General features: G+C 34.0%; 1 protein-coding gene across 2 annotated transcripts in view; it reads left to right on the forward strand.

Annotated features, from left to right (window-relative positions):
* Positions 1 to 19763, forward strand: part of GALNTL6 (polypeptide N-acetylgalactosaminyltransferase like 6) — a 1244643-nt gene that overhangs the window by 605953 nt on the left and 618927 nt on the right. The gene's annotated exons all lie outside the window — the stretch shown is intronic.

The following is a 19763-nucleotide window of genomic DNA, read 5'->3' on the forward strand; positions in this document are numbered from 1 at the left end:
ATATGACTATGTTGTGTCCAGGTGTAAATCTCTGAGTTTTTATTATTTAGAGATATTTAAGCTTTTTGTACATGTACGTTTGATTTTTTTTTAATCAAATTTGGGACATCTTGATCACTATTTCTTCAACTACTTTCAAAATATTCCAAGATCATGTCTTCCCTCTCCACGATTAAGTCTGTATTCCATTCAGTTCATGTAAACTAAAATGCTCTTCCCATTACTGTACCTTTCTCTTACCCTCTTGTCTCCATTCCTTTGCTCATGCTGTTTCTTTATATTCTAGCATTTCTCCCATCTTCTATTTGTTTTTCAAACTTTATCTTTACATAGACATCTGCCCTTTCCTCCCAAACACATTTTCTCTCTATACTCTACATACAAATGGACCTCTTTTAAAGCACCTTCTATCATGCAGTGTAGTTATTCAGTTACATGTTAAGTAAAACCACGGTAGCCACCATTTTAATGTACTTTCTCTTCTGCTCCCAACAACTGTCATTCGGTTAATGTTGCTTAAGAAATGAAGTGATCCTTCTACCTTATGATCATAAAGTAGTATTAAAAACCTCAGTTTTATTTGCTCCAGAGCTCATGGCTTCAGCCACTTGGTTCTCAGATAATTGAATGCATTGGAAGAATTTTATGTAGATTAAATATTATGTTCATCAGATGCCGTTGCTATTTGTTCATTTCTTTTAGAAAGACTACACTGTAGTCAGTTTGAATACAGAACACAATGTTCCTTGGATATTTAAATCAATTATTCTTTTTCAATTCTAAGTTGTTAGAGATCTTTTTCAGTGCTTTTTATAAGTTAGCAATGTAAGTTATTTTATATATATGTATATATATATATATACACACACACACACATATATATATATATATATATATATATATATATATATACACACAGCATATATATATGCTATAGAAAGCTTTTTCGTGGAAGAATAAAAACATCTGTCAGGCAAGTTGTATGGAAAATATTAAATGAGAGTAATCTCTGTGAAGTATTTATTTAAACATGCAAAAGACATTACATATTCAAAAGGCAATCCTGTCAAATGGAATCAAGTTTATTTTACTGAGATTTGGTAGTAACATTTTATCTGAGTCAGTCTAAACTACAATTGGCTGTATTAGTTAATACAGTCCCCATTTAAGTACTTTCTGAGATTCATATTCACCTTATTAGAAGAAGTGCTTTCGTCCTGATAATAAGACCATTATGTTGACTAAAATAATAAATGAGGAAATCACTTACATCTCATATAAAACATCTAATTAACTTTCCAAACACTGAATTTGGTGTTAGCTACCTGCTTTAGGGGACAAATTCAATTAAACCATACCTAAGTGATACACCACACAAAATAAATCATTATCTCTATTATTAGCAATTCAAAAATAAGTAACAGAAAAATTGTGCAACATATGTATATATTTTTCTTTATGTATAAATTTTTCTTTGCAAAACTTCTTTCCTTGGTTATCCTAATCCCCAATTTTTTTTTTTTTAAGATTTTATTTATTTATTTGACAGACAGAGATCCAAGTAGGCAGAGAGGCAGGCAGAGAGAGAGGGAGAAGCAGGCTCCTGCTGAGCAGAGAGCCCGATGCGGGGCTCCATCCCAGGACCCTGGGATCATGACCTGAGCCGAAGGCAGAGGCTTTAACCCACTGAGCCACCCAGGTGCCCCCCTAATCCCCAATATTTGAGGATAGCTTTTAATCATCAAAATTCAAAATTCAGAAATTCAAAATTCAAAATTCAAAATTCAGAAATGTATGATTATATTAGACCCAACTTCAAGATCCATGACCTACATTTTATTTTAAGTTCAAGTGAAATCCTTTAGGGTAGTATGGAATAAGATACTTGTGCCTAATTTATTGACATTTTAGTAATTGTTTAAATATCTCCTGCAACTATTACTAATAAAAATTAATAAGACAAAAATGTTTAAAACTTTCTCAACAGGATATCCTAAACAGGATAAAATTAATTAGCTGTATCCAAATCAAAATGTTTTAAAAATAACAACAGAGAAAAAAGAGAAAAGAAGGATATAATTAAAATAAGACTAGAAATAATTAAAATAGTAAAAAATTTTGTAATGATGTATCATCACAAATATAATTGCTTCTTTTTAAAAAACTAATTAATAGGCAGATTTGTCCAAGACTTATTACAAAAATAAAGACTATACATATTTATTAAAAAGTTATAAATTAAATAGAAAATATAATGAGTAGAAAACTACTAATAATTCTGTTTATATAGTAATCAAAATAAAATGAATAGATATATATAGCACATAAGTTAATGTTGAAATCCAAATTCAGTCAGTCGACTATTATAGCTTCCTGTTTCCATTTCATCATTTGAATTTAATTTAGTGACAGATTCACATTGTATGATGGATTACTTGGAAGTAACTAATGATACACTTTCTAACATATGTATTATGGTTGAATGCTAGAAACTGCTTATAGAAGCATTTTGGCTGCTTTGATTTTATTTTTTCCTTATTAGTTAAATTTGCTTTAGCAAAATAAATGTTATGTATTTTAACAAAAAGAAAATAACATCACATACTTTGGGGGGAGACAATCTAATATCTTGAAAATTTAATTTATTTTTCAACTCTGTAATATCTCTGTTTCCAAATGTTTCTTTTAACATACTCTCAGGTTTTCAGAGATTGTCTATGAAAAAGAGCAATTATATACTCTTTGGAATTTAGTTACCAGAACAAAAACAGTATTATTTAAGGAAAAGAATAAGTATAACTAATAATGACTTAAAATATGTACTTTATTTAAATGAGAGGCATAAAATAGAAATGTTAATTAGTGATATTAAATTAACACAGAGAAATGGGAAATGCACAAAGGTTTTATACTGAGGATCCTTGAAGCTTTGATTACACACAGGGCATGTAAAACAGAAATGTTGGCATTCTTAAGCAAGTCAGAATGAAAAGATAAAATCCATACAATAAGGTAAAAGATTTTAACAGAAAAATGGTACAAAAGCGTGGGTAGTTGTCTTAAGTCAATATTATTTAAAATGTATAAACCGATTAACATATTACAGTGTTACACAAACTAACTTATAGACTGGGTGTCTAGGAACAATCATATTCTTCATTTACTTTATTTTCATGAAGTATTTTATACTTCATTATCTTTATTTTCATAAACTTGATGTCAATGTTGCTATGGACGCCTAAAGGACTACTGGCATACAGTGGGATGATATCTTCCCCTTAAACTACCCCTCATTTGTTAATTGTGTATTGTCAACCACATGGAAAAGTAAGAAAGTCTTCTACTGAGTCATCAGATCGTGCACATTGCGTATTACTAGGTGAATGGACTATGCAATGATTTCAAGAATCTTATCCAACAAAGTCTCATAGGAACTGATACAACTTTGGTTGCCAATTGGAAGTGCCTAGCTTCTGGGAGGAAAAAAACTTGAGGAAGGTAAGAACAAGTTAAGCACTTGTAAGGACTGGGCAACATTACCCCTCCTCCACATATCTATCTCACGTTGTCAAAATTGCCACCTCTTCTACTTCCTGATTTCCATCTCTGGAACCCACACATGGTTATTGTCAGGCCAAATTTGCAAAATAGAGAGACTCCAAACTCTGCGTAGCAGATTAGTAACATCGGTTTCATTTTTAGGGAACATCATTGTTCGTTATAGATACATGGAATGATGAAGCATAGTGTCTTTTTATAAAACCCTATCTTTATCTTGAAAATTTATAGTATGCATAATATGCAAAAATCTTTGTATTGCATACAAAAATATTTTGGGGTATAAGATTATTTATATGTGTAAATGTATACATATATGTATACATTTTTTATACATATTTTTCTACAAAATTTCTACACGATTTCCCTGTGATAGCCCCATCAGTCATCCTGTTATACACAATTAAATATCATGAGTGCCCAACTGGTTAGTTTTATTTAACTACTTTTTTTTTTAACATCACTTTTATTTTTTTTATTTTTATTTTTTCAGCATAACAGTATTCATTATTTTTGCACCACACCCAGTGCTCCATGCAATCCATGCCCTCTCCAATACCCACCACCTGGATCCCCCAACCTCCCACCCCCGCCCCTTCAAAACCCTCAGATTGTTATTCAGAGTCCATTGTCTCTCATTGTTCACCTCCCCTTCCAATTTCCCTCAACTCCCTTCTCCTCTCCATCTCCCCTTGTCCTCCATGCTATTTGTTATGCTCCACAAATAAGTGAAACCATATGATAATTGACTCTCTCTGCTTGACTTATTTCACTCAGCATCATCTCTTCCAGTCCCGTCCATGTTGCTACAAAAGTTGGGTATTCATCCTTTCTGATGGAGGCATAATACTCCATAGTGTATATGGACCACATCTTCCTTATCCATTCGTCCATTGAAGGGCATCTTGGTTCTTTCCACAGTTTGGCGACCGTGACCATTGCTGCTATAAACATTGGGGTACAGATGGCCCTTCTTTTCACTACATCTGTATCTTTGGGGTAAATACCCAGTAGTGCAATGGCAGGGTCATAGGGAAGCTCTATTTTTAATTTCTTGAGGAATCTCCACACTGTTCTCCAAAGTGGCTGCACCAACTTGCATTCCCACCAACAGTGTAAGAGGGTTCCCCTTTCTCCACATCCTCTCCAACACATGTTGTTTCCTGTCTTGCTAATTTTGGCCATTCTAACTGCTGTAAGGTGGTATCTCAATGTGGTTTTAATTTGAATCTCCCTGATGGCTAGTGATGATGAACATTTTTTCATGTGTCTGATAGCCATTTGTATGTGTTCATTGGAGAAGTATCTGTTCATATCTTCTGCCCATTTTTTGGTATGATTGTCTGTTTTGTGTGTGTTGAGTTTGAGGAGTTCTTTATAGATCCTGGATATCAACCTTTTGTCTGTACTGTCATTTGCAAATATCTTCTCCCATTCCGTGGGTTGCCTCTTTGTTTTTTTTTGACTGTTTCCTTTGCTGTGCAGAAGCTTTTGATCTTGATGAAGTCCTGAAAGTTCATTTTCGCTTTTGTTTCCTTTGTCTTTGGAGATATATCTTGAAAGAAGTTGCTGTAGCTGATATCGAAGAGGTTACTGCCTATTTTCTCCTCTAGGATTCTGATGGATTCCTGTCTCATGTTGAGATCTTTTATCCATTTTGAGTTTATCTTTATGTACGGTGTAAGAGAATGGTCGAGTTTCATTCTTCTACATATAGCTGTCCAGTTTTCCCAGCACCATTTATTGAAGAGACTGTCTTTTTTCCACTGTATATTTTTTCCTGTTTTGTCGAAGATTAATTGACCATAGAGTTGAGGGTCCATATCTGGGCTCTCTACTCTGTTCCACTGATGTATGTGTCTGTTTTTATGCCAGTACCATGCTGTCTTGGTGATCACAGCTTTGTAGTAAAGCTTGAAATCAGGTAATGTGATGCCCCCAGTTTTATTTTTGTTTTTCAACATTTCCTTAGCAATTTGGGGTCTCTTCTGATTCCATACAAATTTTAGGATTATTTGCTCCAGCTCTTTGAAAAATACCGGTGGAATTTTGATCGGAATGGCATTAAAAGTATAGATTGCTCTAGGCAGTATACACATTTTAACAATGTTTATTCTTCCAATCCAAGAGCATGGAATGGTCTTCCATCTTTTTGTGTCTTCTTCAATTTCTTTCATGAGTGTTCTGTAGTTCCTCGATTACAGTTCCTTTACCTCTTTGGTTAGGTTTATTCCCAGGTATCTTATGGTTCTTGGTGCTATAGTAAATGGAATCGATTCTCTAATTTCCTTTTCTGTATTTTCATTGTTAGTGTATAAGAAAGCCACTTATTTCTGTACGTTGACTTTGTATCCTGCCACGTTACTGAATTGCTGTATGAGTTCTAGTAGATTGGGGGTGGAGTCTTTTGGGTTTTCCATATTAAGAATCATGTCATCTGCGAAGAGAGAGAGTTTGACTTCTTCATTGCCAATTTGGGTACCTTTTATTTCTCTTTGTTTTCTGATTGCTGTTGCTAGGACTTCTAATACTATGTTGAACAAGAGTGGTAAGAGTGGGCATATTTAACTACTTTTATAAGATTTTTGATTTTCACTTCTGGGAATTTCACTCCTGGGATTTCCTTAATTATTCAATTTATTAATGCTAATTTATTCAGGCTTCCAGTGAGAACTCAAAAAGTTAGGGGAATTTCATATTATCTTTACCTTCAATTCCCACCATAATTTTAATTCAGTTGCCCACACGGTAGGCATAAAAAATGTGATACGTAGGTATACGTTATTTTAGATTTTTATTTTGAAACCTGTTTACTAAAGAAACTATACATTAAAAAAAAACTATACATAAAAGTTCAGTGAAAAATTGTATCAGATTAAAGAGATGAAGATGTTTGGTTGTTCATGGTTAATATGATTAAAAAAAATCTGTATACAGGTCATCTGAATTTAGAAATCTATAAGAATTTCTGAATTTTGGTGAGTTTCACTTTGCCACAACTTTATATTTGTCCTATAATTAGTTGACATTAGACTTTCATTTTCCATATTTTTCTTTTTGTTGAAACTGGCTTTCAAACATTTTAATGAAAATGAATTATAACTATGAAAATTACTATTTCTATTCACATAGGATAAAGTGACATAAATACTGATTCTGATTTTTTTTAAAGGCAATATATGTGTAAAGTCACAGTAGGTATGCAATCTATTTTCTCCTTTTATCACTTGGGAAGGAAAAAAGTTTGAACCTGTTAAGTTTCAACTTAACTAAGCATGCTAATGGCAGCCTTTCTGACAAACACCCTGATGGTGATACTAATAGACAGTCCTTATATGTGAAATAATTTTAGCAGGGTCCATTTGGTCTGTTTAGGATGCTTATATAGTACCTGCCACACCAAAATTATATCCATTAATATCATTTATATTTTAAGATACATGTAAATATGTTTAAAATGTCTTCTTTTTTTTTAAAAGGTCATTAGGATAATCAGAAGTTTTTCCCAATTTTAAATAGTTTAAATCTATATTATTGGAATTATTGATAATACAAAATATCCTGACATTAGAATACACCCCGAAGAAAATCATATTGACACACTGTCACTATCTCTGGAAGCATTCTGTATTTATGAATCAATTGACAATCAAAGTATTTCCTAAGAGGCTATCACCAGCATTCCGTGGTCAATAGTTGTACTCATGTCTATTTGACTCCATAATTTAAGATTTAATATGATACTAATAAATTTTAGATGCATTTTAGCTCCTAAAAGAACTATCAGTAGTTTTGTTTTCATGGAGATTTATAAGTAGTGCAAGACTGAAAAAAATAACTTTATCTTATTCAATAAGGATAAGCAGAAAAGTTTATAACATTTTTTGTTTATTTTTGCTTTTAGTTTTAATTACAATTTTTGGATATAAATTAATATTATATTTTTAATTGTTAGAATGTAAGTTTTGGTTAATTCCTATGTTACCATTGGCAATAGGCAATAATTTACTCTTAAACATATTACTCTTTGAGTTATCAGCATTAGCGAACTTAACAATATAAACTTTTTTCTTAAAGTAAAAAGTATTCTGAGGTATCAGAACTTTGAAAACAATGACAATCGTGTATATTGTGTTTCCTATAGAGGGATAAGAACAGTCCTTTAACATTGGTAATAAATAATAAAGAAAAAGAATAATCTTTTTGCTTCCAAATTCCCAAGATAATTATTGACGTAAGAGGTGAAGGTGATTTAGAGGGGTACCCGGATGATGGCCATTAAGGAGGGCACATGTTGTGATGAGCACTGGGTGTTATACGTAACTAATGAATCATTGAACACTATATCAAAAACTAATGATGCACTATATGCTAGCTAACTGAACATAATAAAAAAAATAGAGAAGGGTAAATAGAAAAATTTCCTATGAAATGGGTAAGGTTTTTTTCTTTTTAAGATTTCATTATCAATATAGTTCTCCTGCATATTAACCTAAATCATTAATTGTTAATATACAAACTGCACCTGTCTCCCTGATGTGAAAATGAGTCTATAAACGTTGGGAGTTAAATGCTTTATCTTCTAATCTCATGCCTAGGCCAACCAACCACAAACGCTAAGTCAAACTTTACAGAACAAGGAGAGATTAAATTGTCCTAGTGCTCCTCCCACCATCCTAAAAGGCTGCAGGAAACACTCAAGCATCCCAACATACTATCAACCTCAAAAAAGACTCCTGCGCCAAAAGCCAAAAATTGTGTGTCTTGAATACGTGTATTTTGTGTGTGTGTGTTAACTATCAAACACTTGATGCAGCTTCTTCCTCCCTGATCTGGATCCTCCTTCATTCAGACTGAGTTACCAAGAGTCCTCCCTTGGCATTTATTTCCTATTGTCAGAAAACTGGCTTTCTTCCACTCTATAGCCTGTGTAACTACAATTACTCTTTTCTTTTATCTAGCCCACAGCATCTCTATTTGTTATTTGTCTTGATTTACTATTTCTGAGTTTATAATTTCTTTCATGACCAAAAATTTGGGATGTAGCTATAGCTTCCCATAGTTTGTTTTTATTGTTATTATTTTTATTTTTATTAACATATAATGTATTATTTGCCCCAGGGGTACAGGTTTGTGAATCATCAGGCTTACACACATCACAGCACTCACCATAGCACATACCCTCCCCAATGTCCATAGCCCAATCACCCTTTCTGCATCCCGCCCCTGCCCCAGCAACCCTCAGTTTGTTTTGTGAGATTAAGAGTCTCTTATGGTTAACTACAAACCAGGTGACGGTTTTCTGAAAATGGCATATGGTTCCTATTCTGTGGCCAAAACTAGTGATGTACTTTCTCTTTTATTAAAACCAATTCTCAGTAAAACTTGCCTTTGAATAATTTATGATAACTTGGACAACAATCATTGCTCTGTTTCTACAAAACTATAATCCCATCTTCTAGGAAATGTGAGATTTGCAGTAAGAATATACTACCATGGCTCAAAGGAAAAAATAGAAAGTATTCATAAAAGTACATGAATAACATTTTATTTTTATATAATTATCACTGTGTTCCAATTAAAAGAAAATTATAAACTTGAGCATTTTATTTAATGCAGTGGTTAAATACGTGATCCAGTTCATTTTGTTTACTTACTTTCAGAATTAGTAATGGAAGATCCATCATTTCAAATTTAGAAATGTTCTTTACTAATTGTAAAATAATATAGTTGCAGGATACATAAATGTCTTTTTGTGTTTGTGTGTTCATGTGAAAGAGATTCTATAGAGGTGTGTGTGTGTGTGATTATTAAAACGGATCATATTTAATGGGTTTATGATAGTTAACATAAACTCTTTAGAAGTCTTCATATTTACATATTGTCCTAGGCCATTGGGCGAGGTGTTTGATGCTATACCATATAAAGGGTAGTTTTATATACAACAGAAATTTATTTCTCACAGTTCTGGATGCTGGAAGTCCAAGATCAGGTGCCAGCATGGCAACCTGAGGGTCCTCTTCCAGGATTCAGTGAGAGGTTTACAATGAGAGGATACAACAAGAAGTTGTATCCTCACCTTGTTGATGGGATAAAGGCTTCTGGGTACTAATTTATAAGGGTACTAATCCCCTTCATGAGGGTAGTGCTCTCATGAACTAATCACTTCCCAAAGCTTCACCTCTGCAAACCATCACCTTGGGCATTAAAGTTGTCAACACATGAATTCTGGGAAGACACAGACTTTCAGACCATAGCACGTACAAGCATATGAACTCTTTTTCATGTACTACTGTTAATTTTTTCACATTAGATTTCACATTCGATATAACAGAAATTAGTCCATCTCCTTGATGTCTACAAAAGCATTACTGGAATTTGAGCATGATTTAGAGAGTAATATTTTGCCCTTCAGTTGTAATGTGAAGGTGTATAATCTTTGAAACGCTGGGAGACACATGCCAATTTCTTACAAGTTCAAGGAACTTTTGAGTAATTATATGCATATAACAGTTTGATTCACCTCACATGGACTGTACATTTGTAGTTGAAATAAAAATGTGTTTAACTGTTCTAAATGTATTTCTTATTCTACCTTTTCTTTTCCAAGTAAGATTATGGGTATAGTATAGGCTTTCTTTCACTTTCCTTTTAGATTGTCCTTCTGTGGGTTCTTATTTTTCTTAACTCTATCAATTTCCTCTAACTGAATGCCACCCATTAGCTAATTGTTTTTCCTATTCTTTTTCTAAAGGAGCATATACTTTGCAAATTTCTTTACCACATAGTCCTAATATGACAAAATAATTCCACATGAAAAACAGCTTCCAGGTGTTAACATTCCAGTTTTTGTGGAAATTCATGAAAGCAATTAAATATTCTTAAATTATGATAATAGAACAGGAGCAAAAGGAACTAGTGCTTATTAAAAGTAATTAGTCAATGTCTACTTAAGAACTGATCCTAACTGACTAGTGTTAAAATGAGTTGTCAAAATACCAAGATATCAGGGGTACTGATCTTTTATTAATAAAATGAATAAATATTTAAATGGCATTTATGAAAGAAATGACAGATGATGAATTGAGTGCTATCCTTTTCCACATTCCATTCAGAGAACCCTCATCCAATGTGGGGGAAGCATTATTAGATTTGATCCATTAGAGGCTGGCACTGTCCTTTTCAAAATGAGATTAGCCTTTAGCAATCTGTTTATTACTTGAGTTATGTGTTGAGATGAAAGAAAGAAATTGACTGTAGTAAGGAAAAGATTCTGTATTCTTTACTTTAATAAGTAAATCATAAGAAAGTATATTGGTGTTTTCTATAATAATGACAACTGGAAACTGAACACCCAACAATAAGGGATTGGTTCAATAGAACATGGTACATCAACTCAACAAATGTACTCAATCCCTACAAATAATTTTGTAGGAGTATATTCAATGGCATGGAAATATAGTTGTGTTAATTTGTTTTTATAGGGTTGGTTTCATAAATTTTTTTTTGAGATTTTTATACAATTGCCTTGCCAGTGTCAACTTTTTTTTCTTTTTTTCTTATGGACAAACTATTGAGCTATTTAGAAACATTAAATATTAGAACATTACGTGTTCCACCTTCATATATATTCAATAAGTAATACTAAAGTTAGAATAAGAAAATCCAACTTTTAAATTGGCTCACAATGCTCTTTCTTGGAAAACAAATATAAATATTGTTAAAAAAAATATATTTTGTTACCACCACTTTCTTTTTTTAAGATTTCATTTATTACAGAGAGGGGGAGAGTACAAGTATGCAGAACAGGGGAGGGGGAGGAAGCAGGCTCCCTGCTGAGCAGAGAGCCCGATGCGGGGCTCAATCCCAGGACCGTGGGATCACCACCGGAGCCGAAGGCAGTCGCTCAACCAACTGAGCCACTCAGGCGCCCCTCCACCACTTTTTTAATGATGTGCACTTATAGTGTATCTGTCTAATGAGTAGCAGAGCATGTGAAACAGATATTGTTTTGCATGCAGAGTTAGTATGGTATAATTATTAATATCCTCATAAACTAAATCAATTTTATGAATAAAATATCTGTGCAGGTATAAATTTACATGCATATGTATATGTGTATATGTATATTACATATATGTATATATGTATTTGTATTATTTTATGTATTTCTATATTATATATTCTTGATACATATTATTATTGTGTTATTTTATATATTATATATTAACATATATGCTACATTATATGTTATATATATTATATGTATATGTGTGTGTATAATAAACTGCAAGTATATATTATAAAATGCTAATAGTATTTACTTTGGCTAAGGGATTATGTGGATTTTTATTTCTGGCTAGCATCTATTTTCTGAAAATTTCTGTATTAATCTTCACAATTTTAAGGAGAAAATAATGACACAGAGTAAACAAGGAACAATTTGATTTGCATGAGGTGTGCTTTTAGTGCAAGCTTAATCTTCATTAATTACTTCATTCTCAGGAATGTTATTTCCTGGAGTGCCTGGGTGGCTCAGTTGATTAAGCAACTGCCTTAGGCTCAGGTCATGATCCCAGTGTACTGGGATTCAGTCCTGAATTGGGCTCCCTGCTCAGTGGGGAGCCTCTTCTCGCTCTCCCTCTGATGCTCCCACTGCTTGTGTTTTCCTGCTCTCTCTCTGTCAAATAAATAAAATCTTTAAAAAAAAAAAAGAATGTTACTTTTCCCCCTTTATTTTATAAATTTCCGGGAGCCACTAAGTAGTATGTATTCATATTAGCAGCTCAGAGACCGAACCAATCATTCATAGACTGTCATAGTATATCCTAAAAATCTAATTTTAGTAAATATATTTTTGTTAAGGTATTATTAGATATTATTTCTGGTCTATTTCTACTTCACATGGAAGAAACCCTAGGTGTGTGTCTTTTTCATAGTCATATGATTTTTTTTTCTATTTTATTTTACTTTGTGGAAAAGTAAAACTTTTGGGCTAAATCACTGACTTTTTCTCATCTGTAGGTAAAATACCCTAGATTGGAATTGAGAAATCAAAACATGACACTTAAATGAAGACTAATATCATCCCTTTTGCTTTAAAAATTTTTTTCATTGTGGGGCACCTGGGTGGCTCAGTGGGTTAAAGCCTCTGCCTTCGGCTCAGGTCATGATCTCAGGGTTCTGGGATCGAGCCCCACATGGGGCTCTCTGCTCAGCAGGGAGCCTGCTTCCCTTCCTCTCTCTCTGCCTGCCTCTCTGCCTACTTGTGATCTCTATCTGTCAAATAAATAAAATCTTAAAAAAAATTTTTTTTCATTGTAAATCTAATTATAATGACAATTTTATTCACTTAGACCCAGAAAGTTTTCTTTTTTTCTGCGTATAAGTATTTAAAAGTCTTGCTTCTCTCACTAAGCCTACACCATTTGTTGTCAGATTTATAACGATAAACCGGTTGGAAGATTTAGCCATTCCCTTTTTCTGCAAAATCATAAGACTAAATAAACAGTATCACAACAGGATTTTAAAAGTCCTAGGATGTGTGCTCTTTTTTTTTTCAAGATTTTATTCATTTATTTGATAGACAGAAATTACAAGTCGTCAGAGAGGCAGGCAGAGAGAGAGGAGGAAGCAGGTATCCCGCTGAGCAGAGAGCCCCATGCGGGGCTTGATCCCAGGACGCTGGGATCATGACCTGAGCTGAAGGCAGAGGCTTCAACCCACTGAGCCACCCAGGTGCCCCTGGATGTGTGCTCTTTTGAAACTAGAAAAAAATGTCAATTGTACTGATTAGAATTTTCAGTCCTCAATTATCACCTATGTAAGTTAATTTTTTTCTTTGAGTTTAACAAATATATATATTTTGGTGCTTTTTGTGAGTATGGGTAGAATTAGTAAGTGCTAGGTAAAGTCAAAGTCCAGCTAAAGTTTCTTTGGCACTTACATATTATTTACATTATAAGACTATTATTAACCTCTCAGGAGAATGAATTCAAGTCAATTTTAATTTTACAAAATTGATTTGCCACCATAATTTTATCAATATGGACAAAGATCTACTACAAAATTTTCAAAACATATATTGATAAAATGATTACATTTTATCAATTAATTTATCAATTACATAATTATACATCCGGGACAAAAAATTGAAATATGGACAAGATACATGTGGTCTTGCAAGTGGGCAACACTGAACAATGTCAGACTGTAAATGCCACAGGAACTGTAGAAGAATTGAGAAGTAAAAGACTGCAGGACACTTAGAACTCATAACACGTTCTTAGAGGCTTTGTCATATTTAGAAGGTACAGCCTGAGTGACAGGCTCCAAAGGGAGGAGCAGCATAAACAAAGGCTCAGTGATGAGGAGATGGAAGGGCAAGGGGAGGTTACTGTTGGAAGGAAGGCTAGAGAAGAAAGATCCAAAAGAAACCAGCAGGAGAGGGGCGCCTGGGTGGCTCAGTGGGTTAAGCCGCTGCCTTCGGCTCAGGTCATGATCCCAGGTCCTGGGTTCGAGCCCCGCATCGGGCTCTCTGCTCGGCAGGGAGCCTGCTTCCTCCTCTCTCTCTGCCTGCCTCTCTGCTTACTTGTGATTTCTCTCTGTCAAATAAATAAATAAAATCTTTAAAAAAAAAAAAAAGAAACCAGCAGGAGAGGTTAGGACAATGAGTGCTTCTGAAGGAGTGGCCTTGTGAAGTCAGGTCTTTAACAAGCATGTCTGTTAGACATGTCCACATAACTATCACATCCTTGACTGTGTGTCTCCCTTTACCTAGAGTGACAGACATACATGGCACAGGAGAGTTATTCTTTTTGTGAAGTGAAACGTAAATGCAAACATGTCACTATGAATGATGAATGAGACAATCAGGGATAAAATTGTCTAGCAGAAATAGAGAAAATAGAAAGAAAGCAAATCCAATATTTTGTTGTGTTAGAGATAGACATACAGGTGACTCTACTCGGGGTAATTTTCTTATCTTTTTGCCAATTTTAAGTTTTAATTTCTGTATCCCATATTAACTTCCATATTCTTTCATTTGTGTTGTTTCTGTCACATGAACAAAGAATCAAATTTGAAACATGAACCAACACACAGAACTGTGTGAAAATCATATAGAGCTTTATCCTTTTCTTAATTTTGGCTTCTGTATAATTTTACTGCTTGTAATCTGCTATTAGTGGACTATACTGTCTATTAACTCTATTTTTTAAAGTTAATTTTCCTTCCCCAAGAGGGGAAAATAAAGCTAAGTGCAATATTCCATATGGCATTCAGAATCTAATTAAGCTGTTGGCTTTGCTATGACCACTTCCTTTTTTTTTTTTAAGATTTTATTTATTTATAAGAGAGAGAGAGATCCTGCACAAGCAGGGGGAGGGGCAGAGGGAGAGGCAGACTTGCAGCTGAGCAGAGAGCCCCACACAGAGCTCAATCCCAGGACCCTGAGTTCACTTTCTGAGCCAAAGGCTGACGCTTAACCAACTGAGCCACCCAGGTACCTGTGCGATGGCCATTTCTATAGGCCAAACTACACTTGGTTTTAATCTCCCAAAGCATATTTCTCAAGATATAAAATTTCCCATCCACTACAAAATGTTTTAAGTTGAAGAAAATAGCTTATTTCTCTGTCATGCTTTTTGCCCTTTTTGAAAATAATGTTAAGGTCAATTGTATCTCATTGTCTTTCTATAAATTTATGGCCTGCTTATTTAAGTATACACATACTCTTTTAATTCACTTTGACATAGAAACTATGCTTCTTGCCAGTTGTCTCATTACATTTATGTCTGAATTAAACTATGCTGTGGATATGACACATAAACTTTAGAAACAGACCCACAGAAATGGAAATAATATGCAGCCAAATTTTTACTTACTTGTAAAGATAAAATCCAGTGAAGAATCTTTTTAAGCCATTTAGTATTAGTAGTACAACTTCTCTAGCATCTGGGAAAAGAGAGAGAGGAACAAAATGGAAGAGAGATTGGCTCTTATAACACAGAAAGAACCCCCTCCCCCAATTTTCCAACATCAATCTCTCTGTTCACTATACTTCAGTAGTTTAACAATAATGCTCCCTATGGTACTTTTATTTCACATGAAATTTTTTCATAATATGTGCCATTTCACTGCAGTCTATGAGTATGTAGGGAGGATAACATTTTTTTCTCTCTCTCTCTTCTGTTTGGGGAGCTGCTGGCTTGATTCTATGCTGCTGCTGTTTGTCTGACTTAGTGCAATGTACTTAACACTGTGATATTGTCCCTGTGATTACTAAAATGATTTTCCCTTACAGACTTGAAATTGAATCTGTGTTCAACTGGTAGATGCAGTGCTCTTTACAGAATGATTTATAAACCTGTCATTTAAAAAGATAATATGGAAAATTTCTCAATGAAGTCACTGGTACTGTTACCTTTCTTTCAGTAACATCATTTCCACTATCAAAATACACTTAAAGCATAATTTAATATCCAAAGCAGTTAACTGCCACTGTTTGAAAATAAAGATTATAATTTTTAAAGAGAAATATTTAATTTTCCTAAATGTTACCAGGTTTCTTCAATAAGTCACTACTATTACATTGAAGAATAACATGGCACCAGACATAAGAAGGATTTCAACAACACAGTTCTTTTTGAATTGTTATAAAAACATTTCTTGACTAACCTCATGGAAAAAAAAATCACTTCCCCATAACACTCTAAGAATGCAAATGAACACAAAATCTTCCGCAAAGCAAAAGGAACATACTCCCTAACACTGAACTCTGCCGTTCGATTTGATGCGCTAATGTTCAAATGAACTTACTAGACTTTAGTTTTATAATTTTTATTTTGAAGAGTTTTGCATTGATTCATTCCATTTTAAAAATCATTTAAAGGGGGCGCCTGGGTGGCTCAGTGGGTTAAGCCGATGCCTTCGGCTCAGGTCATGATCCCAGGTCCTGGGTTCGAGCCCCACATTGGGCTTTCTGCTCAGCAGGGAGCCTGCTTCCTCCTCTCTCTCTGCCTGCCTCTCTGCTTACTTGTGATTTCTCTCTGTCAAATAAATAAATAAAATCTTTAAAAAAAAATCATTTAAAGATGTTGACTAATAACTGTTGTTGGTACTCTTCTGAAATGTAGAAATTGAGGGGTAAGAGGAACACATTTAAAGTACATCATTTTTATTATGTAGAAAAATGAGTGACCTCAGATCAGCAGTTCTTAGAAAATATGTCAGGTCATTGCATTTCAAACCATAGCCCAATTTTCTAACATTTAACCTTGGACACTTGTTTGTTTTAAAAATTAACTTTCTAATATGCTGTAAAGTATCTTCATTAGTCAATATCTTTAAATAATTTGTGAGAATGGGGCTTACATGGTTCATTCGGTTAAGTGTATACTATAAAAAAGTATAATCACTGATTCTTTTCTTATTTTTTGACTTACTTGATAATTGTGGCTGGTAATCTTCCTATATGTCAACAATATGGAATTTAGAAATGAAGTGATATAGTCTTTCAATTAAAAAAGTGTACACTGTTAATGGAGAGGCACAATCCTAACCAAAACTCATGGACTCATTGACAGTTGTTTTCTTAATCCATTATTTTGGGGGGAATTATTTTTTGAATTTTCAGTTTTTCAGCTTAACACACAGGAACATATTTCCAATATTCTAAAACAAGATTGCCAGATAAGATGCAAGATATTTGAATTTAACTGATGCCTTGAATTTTTATTTGCTAAGTCTGGCAACCCATCTCTAAAACTCCTGCCAATTACCTCTCCCAGTGATTACTACAACTGGTGCATAGATTGTTCCAGAGGCAAAGACCCAATGAGGAAAAGGAACTAACGCAAGCCATTATGCTAGCTGGTGGATACTAAATGTCTAGTACTGAGAAATGCACAACTGAATGGGTAACTCATTACTCTGCTTTAACCTAACTTGAATCTTACTCAGTTTTCATGTGCCCTTGCTAAGCAGTAATTTGGTTCAAAAGAAACGTTTCATTCCATCCTGTTACATTTTTAGTTTCTGATTTCTATCACAAGAGCCTAAAATGGCCAGGGCTTGAGTTGAGTATAAAATATTCGGAACATAAATCTTGGGTCCCCCCTTTAATTATAAAAACTGTGACCATCATCTATCTATTCTTGCATCTACAGAAATATTCAGTGCTTTAATTAGACTTACTTTACTTCAGTGTTAAAGGAAGCAACAGGCCTGCAATTGCCTGGGCACTAATAGTACATAATACAGCCAATTGCAAACAGCAGTCTAATTTGTTGATTTGAAGTGAGGTGTAATTATATTGCTTCATTTGCTGAGCAAATCATATGAGAGTTTCTCTAAATCAGCCTGATTGTGTAATGAAGAGCTAATTACAAACAGCAGTGTTCTTGCAGTAAATTTATTGTAAGTACTAATGCCAGGTTGGCTCCATTGTGACAATGGCTCATTAGTACATTAACAAAAGCAACTGTGGAAAAATGGCCAAAGCAGGGCGACTGGTCTCTCAGTTTCAGAAGGCTGCAATGATTATATCCTTCAACATGTAATTACTAAGAAAATGGTGTTTGATTTAGGTTTTGACAAATTTTTTAAAAGAACTAAAAGACATTTTTAGAGCACAACAAAATGGTTTGGAAAGGCGTCTTGTCAGGCTTCGTGTGTGCTTCCTTATACCAGGTGTGCCCTGGAAACCTCATTTGATAAGAAGCTTTTTAGATAGTAAGCTGTTCCTGACAACTGAATTTTGATATTTCATCATCGAAATGGAATCTCTGCCTATAGAGACATACATATTTCCTTCCCTTGCATTGAAGTGATGCAAGTAAGTGAAGCTCTTGCAAGGTAAACAAAACAATGATCAATGGCTAGAGGCAGCTCCATGTTATCTTGCCTCTTTGTGGCTACAAGAGTTTTTTCTTCTAATTAGGATGGAAAACACCTAAGCCTTGTGTTTTAAAACAAGCCCCACCTCATACAGCTGGATTTTATAAAATTTGCTTATTCAGTTGATTGGGTTAGTCTTAAGATGGCCATCATGACATTTTGACAGCCCCAGAACACCTTCACATTCATCTTTTCTCTTTATTGATTTTATTGATAATCACAAAGTTTTCTTTTTCTGTGCTTATTCAAAAATTGAGTTTTAAGGTGCAGACTTTTCTAGAATTACTAACAATTCAAGATGTCACCTCATAATTTTTATTATAATATTAATGGAGAAAGCCCCCTCCCAAAGATGTTGATTGTACTGGATCTACAACTAAGAAGATATATTTATTCATTTTCAAAAAAATTCACATATATTTTCTAAACTGATGCTATCAATTTTTTTAAATTGCTATGCTATGCCTGCTATCCAATCTTACTGATCTCCAAACACTTTAATTCTCTTTCTTAATAAAGGGAATCATTAAAGAAATGCAGAGCTTGGGGTGCCTGAGTGGCTCAGTAGGTTAAATGACCAACTCTTGATTTCAGCTCAGGCCATGATCTTGGGGTTGCAAGACTGAGCCCTGCTTGGAGCTCTGCACTCAGCATGGAGTCAGCTTGAGATTCTTTCTCTCCCTCTCCCTTGGCCCCTCCACTCCCCCCAACACACAAGAGCACACACATGCACATGCTCTCTTTCTATAAGTAAATGAATTAATTAATTTAAAACATCTTTTAAAAATGCAAAGCTTAAATGAAGGCTGATTGGTATGGGTTCTTTAATGGAATACATATTTTTAAAGAACTAAAAGATTAAATGAGAAACATATTATAAAAAAATGTGTATGCATACTAATTGGAGAATTTAAGTAAAACATGTATACAGATGATCTTGGTATGTATAAACCTAAATCATACTCATTTTCCCATTTAACCTGAGAGCTAAGGGGTTTAGTTGATTAGTGACACAAATATTGTCTTCAAGAGAAAAAATAAGAAAATTGAGTAAATTATCAGATACCAATTCCTTATTTCTTAAGTCTTAAACATAAAACTGAATTTCTTTTTTAATTTGAAGCTCAGCAACTTTAGAAAACTTGATAGATGAAGAAACTGAGGCAGGAGGAAAAGTTAGAAGTCCAAATTCTTACACCTAATTAATGCCAATGCAGATCTGTGGTTCTTTATTTTCTGACCATCAGGCCAGTTCACTACTCTGAGTTTACTAAGCTCAGTTTGTCATATAGTGTGGTCCCTACCCA

The sequence above is a fragment of the Lutra lutra genome, chromosome 2 (genome assembly GCF_902655055.1).
Source record: "Lutra lutra chromosome 2, mLutLut1.2, whole genome shotgun sequence".
NCBI classification, from domain to species: Eukaryota; Metazoa; Chordata; class Mammalia; order Carnivora; family Mustelidae; genus Lutra; species Lutra lutra.